Here is a 16,181-nt window from a genome sequence, read left to right as displayed (position 1 = left end):
ACAATTCTTATTTATTATCTCGAAACGTGCTTTTGGAAATCGCGGAACAGAAAACAGTATGAGAGAGATGAAGTATAATGAACGGTTTTTATAGAGTGAGAGAGAGAGAGAGAGAAAGTTGGGCGCATCGTTAAATAGTCTGTACTGTATTTATTAGTATGCTATTTTGGCTCACCTTTCACACCCCCCCCCCCCCCCGTTCTGGATTCTTCTTGAGTTTCATTTGATCATGTTTATATATTTTCGCTACAGTATATTGTCCGACGTAAATTATAACATTCATTTTTGGCTGATAAACTATTTCAATTAAAATTGATGCAACAGATACTTACATTAAAATAGTTTACTTTTTATAAACTGTTTTTTTTCTCATAAAATCGAGTATTAAAAAAAAAGAGATAAATAAGAAGAATAGGAAGAAGAAGAAAAAGAAGAAGAAGAAGGAGGAAGAATAAGAGTGACAAGGAAAAAAAAGATACAGAGGAGAAAAAAGAAGAACAAAATAAGTAGGTAGAAGAGGAAAAAAAGATAACGAAGAAAAAAACCTACAGTACGGGAGAGCTGAAAGAACTTAGAGCACGGCAGATTGCCAAATGATTTGCGCATGCGCTAAGTTCCTGCTCGTCGAAGTAACTGGCCAGGCTTTAAGTCGCTTCAACGCACACGCATTGTTCCGCGCGCTGAACAGTCGCACAGTATTGTACGGCAGCGAAGGAGTCGAGTTTTCGATTTTTAATCTCGTTTGTGGGGTGGCTATGAGGCTGAATAATTTCGGAATGAACGGGATAACATCGACTTGATATTTCCATGTCAAATGAAAATCTAATATTCTCCTAAGAATTTAGTTGCATTTACAACTGGAATATCAAAACCAGCAATTTTTACATTCATGCGATCTATATCAATACATTTGTTTTTGGTGTGGAATACCGTGCACGATGTTTTATCAGTATTTAGTTTCAATTTGTTAGCTAAAAACCACAGGTTTATATTGCATAATTCCTTATTTAATATTGCACACATATAACGTATATTATTTCCAGTTATAAAAAAGTTATTATCATCTGCATAAAAAACTGAATGTAAGATATTGCTGATAAACTGTAAGTCATTTATATACATAATAAAAAGCAAGGGGCCTAAAACAGATCACTGAGGAACACCAATATTAATATTTTGTATAGGGGATGAATACCCATTAATATGTACCTACTGTTTGCGATTGTGAAGATGGCTCTTAAACCAATCTAAGGCAGTACCTCTAATACCATAATATCTCAATTTGTGTATAAGAATATCATGGTCTATGCAATCTAACGCTTTTGATAGATCAGAGAAAGTGCCAATAACAAATTGTTTGTTCACAAACGCATTAGCTTTTTTATTACAAAAATCAATTAATGCCATATAAGTTGAATATATCGGTCTAAAACCAAATTGCTTTTTAAATATGATATCATTATGACACAAATATGACAATAAACGTTATTGAACAAGTTTTTCAGACAGCTTAGAAAATACAGATAAAGTGGAAATGGGCCTATAGTTAGATAAAATAGACCTTTCCCCATTCAGATATATGGGTACAACTTAGGCTAATGTCAGGAAACTGGGAAATATACCCTTATCTATTGACAAATTAAAAATACTACATAAAGGTGTAACTAAATAATGAATAGACTTTTTAAGAACTCCGCATTCAATTCCATCATACCAAGGACTTTTATTTACATGCAGTTCAGACACAATTTTCAATACTTCACTAGGTTTTATAGGTCTGAGAAAAAAAAATTAAAAAGTTTTAGGAGACAAAAACTTATCATAAGTATTTACAGTATGAGGCAATTTATTTACTCTGGCTAATCCAATAGTTTTAAAGTAATACTTATACAATTTAACAATTACCTTGCAATCATATATATCTTTACCAAGATGATTACTATTAAAATATTGCACTGTTGCTCTTTGATCGTTAATTACTTTCCATGTGCCTCTAATATTATTCTTTACTTTACAAACACGAGTCTGTTGCTTATAATGACGTTTTGCACTAGTAACTTTGTTTCTACATTTGGTATAAGTTCATTTTCTATAGTCAGTTGGATTTTTTACATATTTTCGGTACAAGATATTCTTTTTTCTACCCATCTTTTTTTAGATCATTGTTAAACTATGGTTTTGAATTAGATTTTCTATCTAATTTCTCTTTAAAAGAAAGACATTGATCATATGCACTGGTTATTTTATTCATAAAAAAATCAAAATCTACAATCAACATTAGTATGTTCATACACATCATTTCAATCGAGAGACTGTAACAAATTCAAGAACTTAGAAACATTATCATCCACTTAACAAGGTTGTAACATTTGGGCTTTGAATATAAAACATTCTCACAATTAACAATAGTAAAAACGCAGAGATGATCACTGACATCATTTACAAGAATTCCGGTTTTTAAAATATTATCCAGATTGTGTGTCAATATGTTATCAATGAGAGTTGCTGAACTTTGAGTTATTCTAGTTGGGTTTAAAATCAAGGGTGTGCAGGAATAACTTACTAAAAGATCAATAAAATATTGAACTTGTTTGGAATTTGTCAACTCACCAATCTTTTTGTCACTGATTACTTGAAGCTCAAGTATGTCACTTTTTTGTCTCTCCAATTCCTCTTGTAGTTCGACCAGTCGTTTGCTAACAGGTTTTTGTCCTTTGTCATTGACAATATCTTTAAAAATCTCTTAGATAAGTGCTGCATTATTGCAGGTGCGCTCTCCATTGTTAATAATAGAGATCAGTGAACTGTAGACGTGCTTTCAAATGTTCACAAATGAAGATTTAAAATACAGGTTCAATAAACAGTCAATTAGTACAGTAAACCATAGTTGATAGCCCCTGACACCAGAATGAAGATATGGGACCACATGTAGGTAATGTAAGCACTGACAGTAGTCCTGAGATAGAGATTTCAGCAAATATTCAAGAGATATAATCCAATGTATGTTGAAAGGTTACCTTAAGTCGTTCCTGGAAGAATAAGTAGTCCAATGGATCTTACATAACCTTTGAAAAGAGATACCAAGGTAGTAAAAGATGAAATGGATAAAGTTCATGAAGATCGATGTTCACACTGCTCGCATGTTCGCTCTCTCGTCATACTATGTATTCAGATCACAGCCCCCCTCCCCCTCCAACATGATCGCTTCACTGAAGAACTGTTGAATAGGTGTATAGCATCGGGTACAAAAAAACCTGGATGCCGATAGTTTGGAATAAAAGGGTCTATTGGATAGAACATGCATTACATCAGATGTTTAAATGAGTCCTTTTACATTATTTGGAACCGTTTTCCATTAAACGGTACATATATATATAGTTCAATGTCAAATAATTAATTCATACTTAAGACACGCATTATAAATCTGTTCTTATTTCATATCCGCTATTTCTAAGTAAAATTTTAGACGATGAACCAACGTTCAGCCAATGTTATCCCAACGTCGAATAGCCAACCGAAAGCCACCATTTATCAGTAAAAATTAAGGCGATCTGGACCAACGTTCAGCCCAGGTCTAAATACCAATAGGATCCGATAGCCTATCGGACCATCAGAAACCATTAGAGCTATTGGTATCTATTGGTTTCAATAGGGAAAGTGAAATATTGGATGGACAAACAGAAAGCTTCTGTTGGACCAACATCCACCCAAGTCTTCTATTTGGTTTATGTTGGTCCATGAGATATTTTCTTCTATGATGGGTTTCTGTTGGTTCAATAGATATTTTCTATAGGTTCCTGTTGGTCCATTAGAGATCTTTCTATGGGTTTATAGTGGTCCCATATTCTGAATTCCCTGAAACCAATAGGACTATTGGTTTTTAATCGTCCAATATTCCATTGGCTTCTATTGGTAAATCAATAATGACAAATTCAAAAATCGATTTTAGCAACTGTCCACCAAAAAGGTATATTCTAATCTCAATTGCAATAACTCCATCACAAAAATCACTTTAAGTGAGTTTAAGAATATCCTTTATTTAACTAAAGGCTTGTACTATTTTATATAATAAAAATACATGTTGTGTTTAGGTTAGTAATCATTATAATCAATATATCTATTGCTAAAACGTAAATGTGATTGAAACATGATCAGAATAATATTCTATTGGTCATTAGTTGCCGAAAGAAAATGAAAAATCACAAAATTGATGTACATTGTCATACGTTGCTGAACAAATTATGATAAATGTATTTTTCTGTTACAACGTGTAAAGTAATCATGAATATGCATGAGATAGATTTAGGTGTTGGTTTCTATTGGACCTATTGGTTTATATTGGTTTCTATGTTTCTTAATCCTATTGGTCATATTGGTTTCTATTGGTCCCATTGGGTTGAGAAGAAGATAAGGAAAGAGAAAGGAGAAAGAAGTGCGCGTTAGAAAGGAAATAAGCATGAGAAGGAACAATATAATATATCAAATTACATCTAATTTTAGATATGAGAAAAGGAAACTAATATATATATATTTTTAAAGAGAAAAGGAGAATGTCAAACTGATTAATGATAAAAACTGATAAGATCAATGTGTAAGTTCGGGAAATGAGACGAAAATTTTCCCTTTTAGTAAGTTGCAGCAAACTGCAGAAAAGTGGGACGAATTCGGGGCAAGTAAACAGATTTTAGACATGGTTTAAAAATAATCATAATTGATTAAATACAGTCTGCATGCTTATACAAAACTTTGAAAGAGCAACTCTGCACTTCAATAATCAGTCAAAATTAGTCCATGATGAAATCGAAAGGTTATTAGTAAACGGTTGTGTATCAAAAGTCAAATAAAAACCCACCATGGTTATTAAAGTCCTTTGACTTTCTCTGAAAAGGGGGGCACAATTTAATGTACACTGGTTCTAGATTGTAGTCAATAGCTACTTCTCTACAAGAATGTACGAGGACGCGATCAGTTGCTAGGAAAGTTTTCAATAAAGGGATCCTGCTTTTAACATCTGATTTTAAATGGGCATATTGTCGCGTTGAGAGCAATACTTCAGTTTTGCTTGGGATTTTGAAGGTCATGTAAGAAACTTGTGATCAGTGTATTACTTCTAGGGATTTCAAATTTGAGTCACAATTAGTTAATCGTCCTGTTGATATCAAAGACAAATCATCCGTATACACACATGTATATGTGTTTCAAAGGGAAAAAGAGAGAATGGAAAGAAAGAAAGGTGAATTTTCAGGATATAAAGAGAGTCAACAATGAAAGCAGAGGAGTATACAAGCGCAGTATGTGTTTGTGGGGTTTTTCAATAATAATAATAATTATACGAAAAATGTATATAGCTATATTGATTTAAACAAATCAAGACTACTAAAAAATAATCAGTATTACTATGGAATTAACATCACTTAAATTACCAAGAAAATCGAACATTACTAACTATATGTTGGGGGGGGGGGGTGGTCATCCGCTTCCAAACTTACTACACCTTCCCCCCTCCTAAACAAAAAAGCGAATACAAAGCAAGAGGTATTGGACAAAAACTAAAATGTATCTCGAATGTATTTCGATTATTCGAGTTATCGAATCAGCGCATTTGTGAGAGAATGCAACGTAAACAATGTAGTTCAGGGTCAAAGTTGTTTACGCTAGCAAAGTGCAGAAAGGTCAAAAGAGAAACATTAGTTAAGCGCATCGCGCGCTATACCGGTAAAGTGCGCGCATTCCAAGTTAGCATGCGCGGCACAACAACTGAATTCGCCTCAGAACATGTTGTTTATCTCTAAGACTCTGTCATCACGTTGACTTGAATTTAATCAGTATAGAATAATCATTAAAAGTGTTTGATCTTGTTTGTTAACAAAATAAACTCAGATCTGAATTTATAGAAAAAAGTACTTAAATGCATTTGATGTTATTTGCCACGTGTAAATCACATGTAGTACTTCAAAGTAGTAATTAAAATTAATTTACATCAGAAATAGGTCATGAACCAAAATTATGTGATTTTAGTTTACATTAATATCAAGATCTTTCAACTTCTATTTAATACTTGAATTGTAATTGATAATGATACAATAAACATGTAGAATACAAGCAAACCACCATGTTGCCACAACTCTTTGAGCTGGTATTGAGCTGTCAGTTTTTTATTCTCCATTTGTATGTCATGTGTTCTCTGATTTAGCTCTCGAAAACTCAAAAAGTGCTCTTCTAAACTGAAAAAGATATCTAAAAACACCTACAAAATACTTAAAAATCACTGTCGAAAAATTACACTTTACAAAAAAAACTGGTACAGTGATTTTTAAAACCCCCTGTGCCTTTGCCGTTTGGTAAGGTATCTGTCCTCAGTACCAAGTCCCTCGGAGAGTACTTCAAGCAACTGACCCTCTAGTTTGTTACTTGCGTTTCTTACTTACAGGAATGCATTTGATTTCTTAGCACCTGAGTACTAAGTCCCTTGGAGAGGACTACAAGCAAACTACCCCAAATTTCTTACTTTCAAACATTCACATACTTTTTTAGCAGTCAGATAAAATCAATCCATCAAAATCAATTTAACGTGTACTAATCACTAAAACATGTTTTGTTCTTGATGTAAGGGGTTTTATGTTACTATGCAATATTAAAAATATGAGCTTCACATATCACTTCTAGAATGTGATGCTGTAGTTTAAATACACTCATAGTGTACAGTAAGCAGTAGAACGATTTGTTGAGCTTCACAATGCCATGTGCATTGAGCTTGTTCAGAGCACTGGTGTTAACGGTCTTGCTATATGGTTGTAAAAAATGGACTGAATAAATGCTTTTGAGATGAATTATATGAAAAAGCTTCTGAATATCCAATACATTTTGCATACCTTCAACAAGAAAGTGAGAGAGATAATTGAAAGTTATGCAGGGCAAAACGATCGCCTGATCACGATAGTGTATAAAAGACAGCTACAGTAGTACCAGAAGGTGAGTGAATGAAAGAAGAGTTTGACAAACACTATCTTGCCAGAAGGGACTGATGGGAGAAGGAAGACGGTAATTTTCATTTTTTTAAATTTCTATTTGACATCAGGAAAATACAAGTAATTCTTCAAATATAATTATTTTTCTTCTAATAGCATAATACGATTATCTTAATACATGTACAATTTACGAATTATGATCAATTTTGTTTGAAATCAGTTATAATATTAAACAAATTACAACCCCTTCCCTGTCTACCCAACCCCCCCCCCCCCCAAAAAAAAAAGAAAACAAAAAAGAAAAAAGAAATGCAAAAGAACACACCACATATACACACACACACACACACGCACACACACTAACACATACTTACATATGTTCTTCTTCGATAATTCAATTTATAATTTCAATTGAGTCTTTTGTTTATATAAGCTTCAGAACATTTAACTGTCTGAGTGGATCTTGGAAAGTGGACATCCTTAACATAATTTTTTAAATAACAAAAACCGAACCTGGACCCAAACGGTGTGTTATTTTGTTCTTGATTTGCAATAGTTGTTCTTTCTAAACGTTTAGAAATTATGCTGTCCCTTTAAGTTTATTTTCTCAGGCGAGATCAAATTATTCACTTCCGTTCATTTTAAGGGGAAAACCACCCTGATATTCTGTTGTTTTAATAAAAGCAGAAAAATAGAGGAAAAGATCAGCAAAAGTTTGAGCGATATCAGATCAATGACAGTTTTTGAATTGTTGAAGTTGTCATGAATGAAGGACGAATTGACAACACTGTGAAATGTTAGGCGAGCTACTCTGCAATTTGGTCTGTACAGAAAATGTCAACAACTTTTATTTTCTTAGTTATTGATGACGGAATGGATTTAATTCATGCGGGGGTTGCATGAAAACATATGTTTTAATACTTATATTTGGTGGCAATGTTTGATTAACACATTTTCGTAAGGGAAATAATAATTTTTAAAGTTGTTTAGTACTGGAGAGGAGAGCTCGAAAGATACGTCACAGAGTTACCAATTTGTGTTTGATTGATCGCACCTTTAGCAAATTCATACATTTCCAATTGTATTCGTTTTTCCTGAATTTATGATGACGTGTTTATCCCATGAAATTAATTTTTCAGTCATTCTGGTTCATTACACTTATGGCACTCACAGGGAGCTAGCTATTTTTTCCATATCCGATAATATTTGCAGTTACAATGTATGACCACACATTCAAATCAAACCGAGCTTGTTCACAGTTCCTTTGTTTGAGAACCTGAATAAACTGCCAAATGATTTTGATTATATGATATAAAAGGCAGAAGGAGAGAAAGAAAGAAAAGTGTGGCATACTTAGTTGTTGGTATAGATCAGATTATAGTGCTAGGCTGTGTTGTGTCCATAAAATGTGCTTCTTCTTTTTTTTTAAGTTATCGGTATTTACAAACGTATATTGTTGTATGTAATTGTTCTTAAAGTAAGTCAAATACTTCATGTTAAAAGGCACCAAAGCCTCTTAAAGGATGTATTGGAGGTAAGAGTGGAAGGAACAGGACCGAGAGGGAGACCCACAGCAACTGGGAAAAGAATGTCAAGAACTGGAGGGGACTAAAGCTGCAAGAGTGCACCAGAATGGCAGAAGATTGAGTGAAATGGAGAGATTTTGCAATCAACCTCCGAACCGGGAGAAGACACTTAGATAGATAATTGACAATTTTGTTGCTGTATTAATCGTAACTGCTAAACTTCTCCTCCCCCTCCACTTTCTCCTCTATTTCTAGCACTCTTAGTCTCTCTCTCTTCTTTCTCTCACACATTATTTCTCTCTCTCTCTCGCTACCTGTTTTTAATGTAACGATTTGAAATAGCTGGATGTGCTTTATACAAACCGATCAGCACGTGATTTGTATTCAATCCAAGAATATTACAAGTATATTTATATTTTGCTATTGTAAATCTAACAAATTTTGTATTAATTTTGAAGTAATACTCCAATGTTTAACTGTAATTTACTGATTGTTTCAATCTGTTAAAATCGCGCAATTATCCACTGTTCCAATCTAACAACAATTTTAAGCTGGCTCTGATAACAAACAAATCAGCACACGATCGGTTATAAATCTATTAATATCCCAGTCACAGAAAATGTTATTGCATGTACATGATTATATATATATCTGCATATTTAATATTTTACCATGAAATTTAACGGATTTTTAAAACGTAGGACAATGCAATATTATAAATTGTATTTCTAACCAACTATTAAGGGTTCTGACAATTTGGATATGAAAATTTAAAAGAAAAAGAGTACATTGTATTAATGGTTCTTTAGTTTAATCTTCTTATTTTCATCTTTCACAGGTCCTCGAACATCGTTGCACAGCCGAGCCTCATCTTGTGTATCCCTAGAAACAAGACATTAATACGGAGTCATCTAGCACTCTATTCATCTCTTTGATTGGTCTAGACATTTAGCAACAGAAGAGAGAAGCAGTGAAGCACCCCTTAAGCTCTCAACATGATGATGATGGTGGTAATGATGATAGTGATGGAGATGATGGCGATTCATGATGACAGTGACGACGATAATGATGATAATGATGGTGATGATGGTGGTGGTGACGAGGATGATTATTATGGTGATAGTGTTGGTGATGATGATGATGATGGTGATGGTGATGGTGATGATGATGGTGGTGATGATGATGTTGATGGTTATGGTGATGATGATGACAATGATGATTGTGATGATGATGATTGTGATTGTGATGACAATGATTGTGGTTATGGTGAAAGTGTAAGTGATATTGATGATGGTAGTGATTATGTTGATGATGATTATGAGGATTATGATGGTAATGTAGTACATGTAGTAAGAAGTCATTAAATGATGAATATACTTCAAATGACATTGGCAGTGATGATGAGAATGATGTTGATGACGATGACGATGAAGAGGAGGAGAAAGGGGAGGAAGATGTGGATTACATGTTTGATGATGATGTGAAAATGGTAATGGTGTTGATAATGATAATGATGACGATAGTTATGATGAGGATGGTGAGCATATTGATAATGATAATAATGTTGATGATAATTATGATGATGTTGGTAATTGTGATTAACGGTACGTTAGAAGATGAGGGTCGGGGGAAAATGCAATGATTTATTGATAATTTATTACATCTCATGTTTTATTTTTTTAATTTGTGGGGCTGCCCCCTGCCCTAGCCCCCGCTACGTGCAGTCATGATTCAGTGGAAAAGCAATGGCCTCGTTAATGTGAGGCCCCAGGATCAAAACCGTGTCGATTAGTTATATTAGTGCCCTTTTGTTAGGCATTAATCCTCATTACTGTCAGTTATGGCTCAAGGACGCAGGTTTCCTAATTGATAAAAATAGTAGCTTACACATGCTGTTTGCAAGTACACAAAACAAACACTCGCCAAATTATATTTCAATCAAACCTGAAAATGTTTACTAATATCTAGATTTGTTAGGAATAAATCATTGTCAAAATTCTTCCATAAATTGGGGTAAAAAAAGAAAAGAAATCCACCTTTATGACCAACAGTAACCATTGTGTTCGGTGGGTTATGACATAGCTCTGTTATTGTGTTGCTTCCGCTCAATAGAAATTTTGAAATATTTCTTTTCATATTCCGAATAATATTCCAACGCTTCGGATCCACATTTGTCATTTTCTCACGCCAGAGACTTTGCATGACGTCATTAGTGAACTCCATTTTCTATGATATTCTTCCACAATAGCATAACACGAATGAAAAAAGCTCATCAATTGTTTGCCACCTTTCCCACACCTCAAACTTCTCTTCTTATAATTGATCAAAGAGGCCTATAGAAGGTTGGACCTCAATCAATGCAATTTATGTTGTTGACAAAAAGAAGTATTTGTTTAGGTGAGGCGTATATAGAAAATGCTGTGACAAATGCAAATTCTATTTGCGGTTTTGTATAATAAATTAAAATAATGATTGTTTAAATCATTGAACTCACCTATTCATAGTATTAAAAGAGCATAGTCAGTTATTACTCATGTTTCGTGTAGGTAAAAGAGAAATTATAAATACTTTTGAGGCACAACAGTTTGAAGCTGGACTTGATCTTGCCCATACAATAAGATTAAACTTTTACCTTCTATACCTTGTCCAGACATGATGCAAACCATAACTTTTTAAGATGATTTAAACTGTAATACGCTTCTAATTATATTGTACACTGTACGGCAGAAATTAGCTCAGTGGTTACGGACAAGTCCTTTGTTGCACACATTTGCTATTTTTTTTTACACGTTGAAAAAACTGCAGCACCATTTTGGCAGACCATTACTGCACCATATCTAAAGCTCTGAACAAGCCTAAAGTGTTGCTTTCAGTATTCTTTTCATGCTTCCCTTACCCTGTTCTCCACTTCATTTCTCTCCAGATGGTTGGAAAAGTACCAAGTTACCTTTTTCCCATTTTCAATTTCCACAACAAAGAGAAGCAAAAGTCTCTTTCTGATTAACGTATGTTTTTGTGTCATTACATTTGTACATGTCATTGTGAATCTTCATTTAATTCCTTTATAGTTCATTCAGTCCATCTATCTCTCCCTCGCCCTTTTCCTCCCTTCCCCCTCTCTTTCTATCTTCCCCTTCTCTCCCTTCTCCATCTATCTACCCAAAATAATTGATTCAGGCCCATGTAAAGAACAACAAAATGTGACATTTTTTTGTAAATGTCTGTTTTATAGAGTTCATATTTATATGTAGGTGTTTTGTTCCGGTTAATGTTGTTATTTGGTGATTGTATTGCTTGTTTGTACATGAATAGATTTTTGCTTTAATAGTGAACTGTTATTCGAAATTCTTTTGAACAAGAAGTTAACCACACTTTTCATTTTGTTCAACACTGTATGTTGTACCATTAAGTGATTTATACTTCAGCAAGGAAATGGTAACCATACATTAAGCAGGAACATTTATTTGTGTACCATTTAGTATTAAAAAAGGTATTATGCCTGCTGCGAACAGTGTATCTGTTTGGAGCCAGAATAGCATTAACTCATGTAGGTTTACACAGAGTTAATGCCCTTCTGGCTCCAAACAGTCGTACTATTAGAGGATAGTCCCCAGCTGGTATCATCTCATGTTTACATTAAAGAGGTATGTTAGATTCAAATACTGAAACCTTTGCATACAAAGAAGGGGTATTCCGCTTTGAAAGACAAATACATGTCATGAAAAAAAGTCACATATATAAAGATATTTGTACCTTATTGGAAAAAAAATACTTTTCGTGGATGTGTAGCCACTATGGCAAAGATGTTTAGAACCAATTTTGTACCTGCTTTTAAGGAGCCGTATTTTTTCCGAAAATGTCCTCGAATATATGCCAGATTTGGGGGGGGGGGGTGGTGGAAATCTTTTTTTTTTTTTAGTCTGCCAACCATCACATTTGAAAGCCATCCTGTTATCCTCTTAACAGTGGTTAACATTCAGTTACATAGAGTTTTTATTAAAAAAGGGGGAATTTTCATCTTTAAGCGCGTCTCCAACACACCATGTAAGGCAACGCATGATCAAAGGCAGATGATTATCTTTTTAATTGGCACGCTCTGACAAAAATACCCCCCCCCCAAAAAAAAAAAAAAAAAAAAAAAAAAAAAAAAAAAAAATCTGCTATATGCCAAGTTGTCAGTGATAGCAAAACGTATAATGCTATCTTTCAGTAATAATAAAAGCAGTTATGATACAATATTGAATAGAAGATCAAACCGTGGTTAAACACGAGTTTCACACCAGGGTCACTATGGGGTCAGAATTATATAAGGGATACAACTTTATGCTTTCAATTATCAAGTTACATGTATAAATGTCACATACCATAATCCCTAGTTATTTGTAGTACATATGGGGACTTCACTTAAAGACGCCGTCCACCGTCATATGAAGCTAGTTTTAATAGAAACAGAAATACTGGAGGCCCAGATCAGCTACATTTTGAGCAAAAATTAATTCAAAATAAGGAAGTTATGAAATTCAATTGATTTAACACAAAGTGAAAATTCTGTGACGTATCATGCGTGGTCGTCTCCCAATTGCTATGGTCTAAAATATTTGTAAATTTCCCTTTTCCCTACAGAAGATATTTGATCATACATGTCCCCCAGTTATATCCATTGCTCAAATGTTTTAATCAACAAATTCCTTAAAGCCCCTTTAAAGTAAATTCGGCCCCAAATTTGACAACAATAATAACAAAATGTCACTTAAATTGAACCATAATGTGAAATATTATGTAATTTAAGTCATACTTCTGCAACAATTTCCCCCTAAATGTATTTGAAGAAATTTTTTTTTTTTTAAATGTTCTGTTGTACGCAGAAAACCTTTCATCAATTTTCGACTTCAAACACATTTGTTTTGAAAAAATCTTTACAGTAATGTGTCTTAAATTGGTTGGTTGGTTGATTATTTTACCTGACTGCTAAGAAACCATAAATGCTTATAAGTAAGCAACCAGACGGCCGACGGCTTTAGGTCCTCTCCGAGGGACCTGGTAATGAGGATTAAGGCCTTACCATAGGGCACTAGTCACCGGATTACGAGACCACTGCTCTACCGGCTGAGCTATCGCGCCTCCTCAAATGACGCCCTGTCTCACATTATGATACAATTCATGTGAAATATTACATCAAATTCTAGGGGTCCCCAACACTTGAAGAGGGGCTTTAATAAACGACTGATGAAATGGAAAGTCATAAGACTTTTAGTACAGAGCAAACAGGAGAGGACATATAAACATACAGAGTTGCCAATTCTATTTGGCTGAATACCAGTAACACGTCAAAAATTCATAACTTTTAGTATTTTAACTCAAGCTTTGACGTGTCGGTTTCACTTATTTAAATGTTTTTATTAACCTAATATCAGGGAGGACTTTCCCTTTAATCTGCCCTTCCGCCCCCACGTGTGCAAATATTTTTTGAGTGTAATGTTCCATGAAGAGTGCAGAGTTCTCACTACGACTAAATCTATTATTATTGAATTATCTGTCATACCACATAACTTCTCTTTTCATTGGTTGAACAATAACAAAGATGTTGTCACGGCAAACTTAAACAAAGCATAGAAGTGTGAATTTTGTGAAATCTAAACGAGGTTTATTAGCAAAACCATTGTGTGTCGGAAAAATAATTCAGGAAATGGGATTTTATCTCATTAACTCATTATAAAGCCTAATGTGTGACAGCCCCTCCCCTCCTCCTCCAACATGATCACCACACTGAAGGACTGTTGAATAGGTGTATAGCATTGGGTACCCCGTAAAACCTGGATGCCGAGAGTTTGGAATAAAAGGGTCTATTGGATAGAACATGAATTACATCAGATGTTTATATGGGTCCTTTTTAGCTTATTTGGAACCGTTTTCAATTAAACGGTACACATATATATATATATATATGGTTCAATGCCAGATAAATACTACATACTTAACACACGCATTATAAATCTCTTCTTATTTCAATAATCATGCATATATAATAATACAAAAAACTTAAAGGGGAGTTAACTTTAAAGTACATGTTAATTTTAGTTTGTAGGCCATTAAAAACATTATCTGAAAGATTAAAAAAACATCATACATTGGCCTTACGTCGACCAAAAGACACCATTTATAAGTCAAAATTGGGCCAATAATCAGCCAACATTGGCCCAAAGTCGAATAGCCAACCAATAGCCAATATTTATCAATAAAAAGGGCGACAATGGGCCAACGTTATGCCAACGTTGGCCCATTGTCGTATAGTCAACAAATATCCACCATTTATCAGTGAAAAATGGCAAGAATGGCACAACGTTACGCCAACTTTGGCCTATCGTCGTATGACCAACCAATATCCACAGTTTATCAGTGAAAATGGGGAAAATAGCCCAACGTGTAGCCACGAGTCCTACGAATAGATACGTATACTATACGTATTCTTACGAACTGTTTACGATTTGGGGGAAAGGCGTTAAAGCTGTAAATTTGAACACTTCATTTTCAGTTTTTATATTTTGGTTAAAAATCCTAAGGACTCGTAAATACTCGTAAATATCTCGAAACTATTCGTAAGAACCTGTAAACAGTTCGTAACTAACACATTAGTTGCTCGTAGTTATCCGTGACAACTCGTACTAAATCGTGGACTTTTGTCAAAATTACATCGTATTAACTCGTAATAATCCGTAATAACCCGTAAATAGCTTGTAATAACTCGTAACAACTCCTAAATGGATCGTAAAAGTGGCCAAATCGTAAGGAGCCATGTATTTGTGCGATCCATAAGGACTCTTAAGACAAATCTGTGTATGTGAAGGGGGTATCATGCCTTCTTCACATACACAGATTTTCCATACGAGTCCTTACGGATCGCAGAAATTCATGGATCCTTACGATTTGGCCATTTTTACGACACATTTAGGAGTTGTTACATGTTATTGCGAGCTATTACAGTTTTAAAAGATTATTAGAGATGTTACGATGTATTTACTACAAAATTCCACGATTTGTTATGAGCTGTCACGGATAACTACAAGTCACTTATAAGCATTTTACATGCCTTTTACGGATTGTTACAAGTATATTTTTTGGAATGTTACTATTCATTGAAGCTTCAACGTGTTATTTACGACCTGTTTACGTGTTGTTACGAATAGTTACCAGTTTTTGAGGCCTGCCTTAAAGCTACTAGCTTGTCGGTGTCGCAAAGAATAGGAGGGAGGGAGTTCCAGATGCGTAGAGCCACTGGAGATAAGGCACGATCACCATACATCTGGAGCTATATACGTGGAACTTGGAGAAGAGGTAGTCTTGACAAGCATAAACCCTGACGAGAATGACGCTCTTTTATCAGGGAACCCACAACATGACCTGAAGGAAAACAAACTTTATAACCGAAATGGGGAGATTGTTTTGTGTAAATTAAACGCCATCATCATAAACTAAAGGATAGTTGAAATAGTATTGATGGTAGGGGCAAGAAGGAAAAAAGTTGTAATCCCATGTAAATCTGTCTGCAGTTGTTTTGAACAGTGATTGTTGCATGTTTCAAAACTGGAACTGTTTAAAAGCCTAAAGCATATAGTTGGGTGATGTTTCCACAGATTCAAAGTATTAAAGGACATCGTTCTGGGTGGGCAACCTTTTCAATCACTAAAGG

This window comes from Strongylocentrotus purpuratus, unplaced genomic scaffold (genome assembly GCF_000002235.5).
Source record: "Strongylocentrotus purpuratus isolate Spur 01 unplaced genomic scaffold, Spur_5.0 spur5_scaffold_18, whole genome shotgun sequence".
NCBI lineage: Eukaryota > Metazoa > Echinodermata > Echinoidea > Camarodonta > Strongylocentrotidae > Strongylocentrotus > Strongylocentrotus purpuratus.
The sequence above is the reverse complement of the archived record's forward strand: the minus strand, read 5'-3'. Positions refer to the sequence as shown.